Source organism: Seriola lalandi, unplaced genomic scaffold, assembly GCF_002814215.2.
Source record: "Seriola lalandi dorsalis isolate HSWRI2012SDOR001 ecotype SW California unplaced genomic scaffold, Sedor1 jcf7180002054972, whole genome shotgun sequence".
Classification (NCBI taxonomy): domain Eukaryota; kingdom Metazoa; phylum Chordata; class Actinopteri; order Carangiformes; family Carangidae; genus Seriola; species Seriola lalandi.
In genome coordinates this window covers 945,190-951,707 of record NW_019525660.1, presented here as the reverse complement: position 1 = coordinate 951,707, position 6,518 = coordinate 945,190, and the positions used below count along the sequence as shown (strand labels likewise).

The 6,518-nt window shown below is 37.0% G+C and overlaps 1 long non-coding RNA gene across 1 annotated transcript in view; it reads right to left on the bottom strand.

Annotated features, from left to right (window-relative positions):
• Positions 1–3,317: 3,317 nt before the first annotated feature.
• Positions 3,318–6,518, bottom strand: part of LOC147817105 (uncharacterized) — a 9,882-nt gene continuing 6,681 nt past the window's right edge. The window contains exon 3 of the long non-coding RNA XR_015436641.1: positions 3,318–5,959. This is a non-coding gene — a long non-coding RNA (uncharacterized LOC147817105). The remainder of the gene's footprint in view (positions 5,960–6,518) is intronic.

Sequence of the window (6,518 nt, the reverse complement as noted above, 5' to 3'; positions counted from 1 at the left end):
TATGTTGTTGTTATGTTGTTGTTTGCTGGTTGATAACAATAATAATCACAAAACACAGGCTTCTGTTGTGAGCTGCCACTTAACCTTGGTTAACAGTAATCTTACTATATAACTTGTGACCATGAAATGACCTTTTGACTGTGCTGTACATTGTGCTGTAAACTGCTGATGTTTAAATGCTTTTACATGGATTTTCCACTTTTAATGTTATGTGTTAGTGTTTTCCTCTGATGGACGAAAACTGTCTTCCCATGACTACAACCCATGTAGGATCATACATCATTATGACACATACTCCCCCCCTAAACTCTTTGTTCCACTGTTTTGCTTGCTTTGCTTTAAAAACACTGTGTTCTTGAAGCAAAAACAAATATGTCCTGAAACAAGTTTGTTAACATACAGTATTTCACAGTTCATCTGGATGCACTGAGGTGCTGTCACTATGACAGATTAGGTTGAAGTTCTGGAAAGTTTATGTGCAGTTTCCCCCAATGCTTACACCACTGTAGAAGTTTAATACTCTATAAACGTGCAAAATGAGTTGACTAATACTGACAATAATTTGTTACGTTTAAGTAGTTCATTGAGTCTTTTAAAAAAAATGCCAAACAATTGCTGGTTCCAGCTTCTTTTTTGGACTATTAGTTGGACAAAAGAAGCTATACTGATAGACAACACCTTGGGTTGTCAGGACATGTGATGGGTCTTGTTTTTTGGTACCAATAAGTTGAATGTTTGCATCACAGTGTGAACTTCACTGCAAAGACTTCTACAAAGTGCAAAGTTGTGTGGGTGTGTGGCCGTGAGTAACCTTGTAACTGTGGTGACAGTCCTCCAAGCCACTTCAGAGGGGGCCTGCAAAAAGCCTGAATTGCTTTCTGAAAAAAATTAAAGGAAAACAGCTCGATAGACACTCGTTTTTTTTAACAGCCTCCAACCTTTTTTTCTGTGAGAGCTACTTTGACAAAATCAAACGGGCTGAGAACTACTCATGTCATCAGCAAACTGAAATAGCTCATTCAGTACACTTAATTTTCCAAAATATAAACAATCGTGGGCTAAAAAAAATGGGGCTCAATCTGATGTCAAGCGCTTAACTCACTTCATCCATGGCAACAAATTTCCCGTTTCTTGGAAAAGTTTAGTTTATATCTGTACTGCTGTCAGCAGAGTTGCTATCACTGCATGTCGCCTATGGCATATCTGATGTAAACAATCTTGACGCGTAACTGATTTGACTGACAAATGACAAATAATGATCTGGTGTTGAAGAGGGGTGGGTCTGTCTGTGTATTTGATTTGGTTGCATTTGGAGGAGATTTACTGAGTGAGGTTGTGTTGCATTAAGTTTGAACGATGCATCTAAGGTTTGAACAGATGATATTCTCAGAACCTTTGACTGAACTATATCTGGTAGCTTGTGAGCCCCCTGTTGGACACCCCTGGTCTAATGCAGTAAAACAGCCTTGCAAAGGCTGTTTTAGCCTTGCAAAGGCTGTTTTACTGGAACAAACAATTTTGTTCAGACTGTGTCAGCAATGTTGATTAATCTATATGGTTATTTTTGTAGGCCTGTATTGTGGTGCTGTTGCTCTGGATTACATTAAGGTATATCCTATTTTGCCTCCTGCTATAGCCTATATGCTTACAATGTGGAGAGAAAACCTGAACCCCTTCTATATAATGCAGAATCACAAACCATAACACAACAGGTCCTAAAAACAACCCTTGCAGATTATTCAGCACCTCTTTTGAAACAGCAAAGAATACTATAAGCTTCACAAAGGCTATCGGTTGTTACAGGCTTACTGATTTTCCATTAGATTACATAGGTGTTCTTTAAACTGTGTCCATAAAAGTTCAACTTTCTTAAACTTTGTCTTACTGCCACATTATACTTACATTAAATTGCCCTTGTAGCAATTTAAAATGTTATTTGAACACGCAAAGATGTAAATATGTTATTACATATACGTATCAGTAAACCTGAGCATAAGGAGAATGAAAGGCACCTTATCAGTGCATTGAATCCATAGGGGATAAAATACAATTTTATTGTAGCCTATAAAATTACTGTGATATTTCACAAATGGCCTTATTTGTCATACGATATGGTATTGTTACAATTTTCTCATTATATTTTTTATAAGATGGTATAGTATATAGTTTAGTATGTAGTAGGCCCTATATAGTTTTAAAGAGTAATAGTGTCAAAGGTACTCATTGCAGTTTTAAGATAAATGTATATTTTCAAGGAGTACACATTGAAACTTGTCTCAGTGGGTTCATCAGGACCATATTCACCAGCATATTGCCATCTAGTGGTCTTATGGTGACTTTCAGCCCAGCAGATCTATTTTGCACTCAAAATACCTGATCTCGCCCAAACAAATTGGATTCATAATGTATGACTTACATTACACGCCGCTGATATCATATCTGAGGCTGTGGACCAGCCCTTGCAGTAAATCTATTCTATAATATCTTCCAGTACTCTGTGTGACATTGCCAATAAGATGGAGAATTGGTGATATGATGTATGAGTGGCCAAGGTGAATGTATTGTTTTAACCAAAAGGGCACCAGCTGCAGTCACAGAGTTGTGGTGTGGAAAGTGGAAATCTGACCTATTGGTTTAGAGCAGATAAAAACAAATTCCCCCTGACCTTTCCGCTTCATTACCTGCCATGATACCTCATAAATTGAGGAGAATACAGTGCTGGTGTCATGTCAGAAGCACAGTGCGACCGGCAGTTTTCTTTTTTTCTTCTCTCCATTTTTTTTTCTTGACTTTATTTTCAGTGATTGTGTTTCGTCACCTTGTAAATCTGTAAGATGAATGTTTAAATTACCACATTGTCAATAAATACCCTTGCTATAATTACCTAGAGAAAGTTAATGATGAAATAATTAATACATTTAAATAGTTTAATTATATATAACCATATAACTGAAGTTGTCATAAAATATTTTTTAAGTAAATATTTACCTACAGAAAATTAGAAATGCCATAAATGATCAAACTATACAGTTATTGATGCAGAAAAGGTACACCAATGGAAAATCATAGGATATTTGGTGAATAGTGAGTCGACTGAAATAAGATTATAAGGTGTATTTTCAAAACTGAGCAGATGCTGAATTATGTTAATTGAAAAAAAAAATTAATTGTGAGAGGAATTGATTTAATACATTGAAGTATCTTTGGCGCCCTCTGCTGGCCAATACGGTCTCAAATAAACTACATGACTGGGTGAATGAGAGCTTTAGTTGGTGGTGTGTTCATGGACAAATCGCAAAGAAATAAACACTGAAAAGTTGTAACTTTCATACTTTATTTATCAGCCTGTTGGGTCACCTCATAGCACTTTGGAGAAATGGTTACATAACTTGAGCCTATAATAAATGAACTATAATGGTTTTTAATGACAAATGGCACAAAACAACACGAAACTTTAATAGTTAACAAAGGACAGGGCAAAATTCTACACTAAAACACTAAAGGCAATGTGCACAACTGCAAAATATAAGATCAAGAAGTTTAATATTTTAAATAAACATTACATTTGCAGGGGGTCTTAATATCAACATAAACTTAAATAAATTACATAAACAGGAAATGCTGTAGTACACCACAGAGATACCTCTCATTTGCTAGTGTCCCCATTACTTATGATAAATGTGCATGTGATAAAATGTACAAATATCACTATAAAACCCATTGGTTAGGCCAAAATCTTACTGCAGTGCTGTGGGACTCCTCAAGGGGTCGCAAAATACACCAGGCAGGTCCTGAGATGATTGGCAGAATAGCAGAACAGAAAAACATATTTCTGCTTCACAAACCAGTGGCTACTTTTTCCATCTTCTTTGTTATTCTAATCTTGTGGATTTCTTGATGATTTGACTTCTTAGAAATAATTCAAATCAAAGAAATCTGAGAGGAAAGAATCATTATTAAGTTGAACTGCTCATAACCTGTAGACATATACAATCAGTTAAAAGGGGTCACAAGTAGACTTAGCTTTGTTTTAGGTGGTCACAAGACAAACGTTTGGCAACCACTGCTCCAGGAGGTGTTTAAAAAAAAAAAATACAGAAAGTATGCAAAGGTGAGTCCTTACTGAAACCTACCATTTTTGCAGATGGTGAGCAGATATTACATAGGACAAAGCAGAAAATTAGCCCACAGCAGAATAACACACACTGCATGACATCAACGACAACAAATAAGAGCAGCCCATTCCTATAACTTACTACAGAGGATGATATGAGCGCCCATAACATCTCCTGCAGAGAGATATAAACCTTCAACTGTAATCTACAAGATGCTGCCGTAAACCTTTCATCAATCCTGGCCCTGGGTGTGTACATGCATAATATATGTATGTATGTGTATATATATATATATATATATATATATATATATATATGTGTGTGTGTGTGTGTGTGTGTGTGTATGGCTGTGTCATTAATGACAGTATATGGTGACACCATCCATCGGGGATTACTACACCGTGTGCTCTGGCTCTCCCACCGTGCGTGGTAATGAAGGAGAGCTGTGGAGACTGGAGGCGTGGGCGGCAGGTCGCTTTCCACCAGAGTTTACACGGCAGACGACAAAGCTGGACGTGACTGTCTTAGCAGAGATTAAAACTGTCTGAGAGACAGAGAGAGAGAAAGAGAGAGAGGGGGCTAGTGGTCTTTATGCACTTGTGCAGTCAACCTGCTTGTGCAATTTAACAGCAAATCACTGGCTTACAGTCCAGGAAATCAAAGGGAAGACTAAGACAAAATAGTTTTTTTTCAAGTGTCACTGCTGTGCTGTGTTTCAGCTAAAGGGCACGAGGATGGTGCAAAAAGCTGCACCTAAAGCTAAACAGCTAAATTGTTTTCTCAGCAAACATGGAACTCAAGGTTCTGTCAATTTCATGGTTTTGTCTAAAAAAAACCAAAACATAAAACATAATCTAATATGAGAAATTGAGATCTGGATCACCATCAGAACAGTTGTCTCTTGAGTCGGCTTTTTTCTGTAAACAAAATGTCAGATCATTTGTTCAGATGGTTTTTTTTTTTTTTTTTTTGAGACTCAGACAAGTTATTAATCATCATGACATTGCTTTTCCCACTCACTTACAGACACACCGTCAGATTAGATATTGCTTTAACAAGTACAGAAATATGCCAGTTATAGTACATAATTTATTTTCTGATCAAAACTTAAATTCTTAGCTATAGGCCATTGTTTGATCTGAATTTTGTTCCTCATCAGATAACCTACAAAGGCGGATGGTAAAGAAAGACAAACCTCAGATATATGAAATTAAATGCTTGACATTTGCAGATAGGCTTTAATTAGGTGATGTTTTGTCATTTTGCAGAATCATTGTTGGGAAAAAAAAAAAGATGGCTCTTAGAAATCCCACTTCAGTCATGTGAGACTTTATCTTCAAGGAGAAATCTGCAAAGTTATTGTTTTTCATTTTGGAGACATCTTTGACGCAAACTGATTATTACTGTTGTGGTTTTGAACTTAATCTACGCAGAGATCAGTTGGCAAGCAAACAGTGAGTCAGGATTGTCTGCTGCTACAGTTTCACTTGGCAGTACTCTTTTCTTTATTCTCATCTCAGACGTGGATGCTAGTGCTGTAGCTAACCAGTTCTTCTTCTTCAGTTTAATTGAAACCATTTGAAAATGTAACATGCATCACTTCCTCCACTATAACATGATTTCTCATGGAGAGAATGTTTGGGACTAAAAATGTAAAAACTTTGACCAAGTGGCTATAAATTGAATCATTATTGTGCTACAGCATATGATTTTGGTGAGGTTTACAACTTTAACATTAATGTTTGTAAAACTGTTGAATATTATTATCTCCATATCAACCATTAAAGGTGGAGTGAGATTCTCGCCGTTCCTCTCCACTCCAGGTCTCTGCATATGTTCAGATCCTGTGGAGATCAGGCAGAGAGAGCAGATCTTAGAAAGATCAATACTCCTTAGTGGATTTCCTATATCAACCACAGTGAAATCCTACCATCTGTGACATATAGGTTGAGCGTATAAGTCACTGCTGAGTGGGATCGAATCCAATAAGTCGCTTTCCACACCGTCTGTTCTTGCTGGGTTGGAAATGCTGTAGGCTGGGAGAGGTGGATGAGTGGAGCCACCAGGTACACCAGGTGGAGTGCACCCCCCTCCCTTTTTATTTTTATTTTTTATTTTTTTTATTTATTTTCAATAGTTCATTGTTTATTTCACATTTCACTGCTGTCCACCTAAAGGTCATTTATGGAGGTTATTTGTCATCGTATCTGACATCAACAAAAACAATCATGAAAATGGTTTAATATTAAAGCTCTAAGCTTCTCCCCCTCCTCTCTCTCTCTTTCTCTGTCTGTCTGTCTGAATATTGTGTGTGTGGTCATATGAGCAGCGATCAGTGCCTGGGTGATCCACCCTCCCACACAGCTGAAATTAAATTATACTACATTATTATGTAGATGTGCA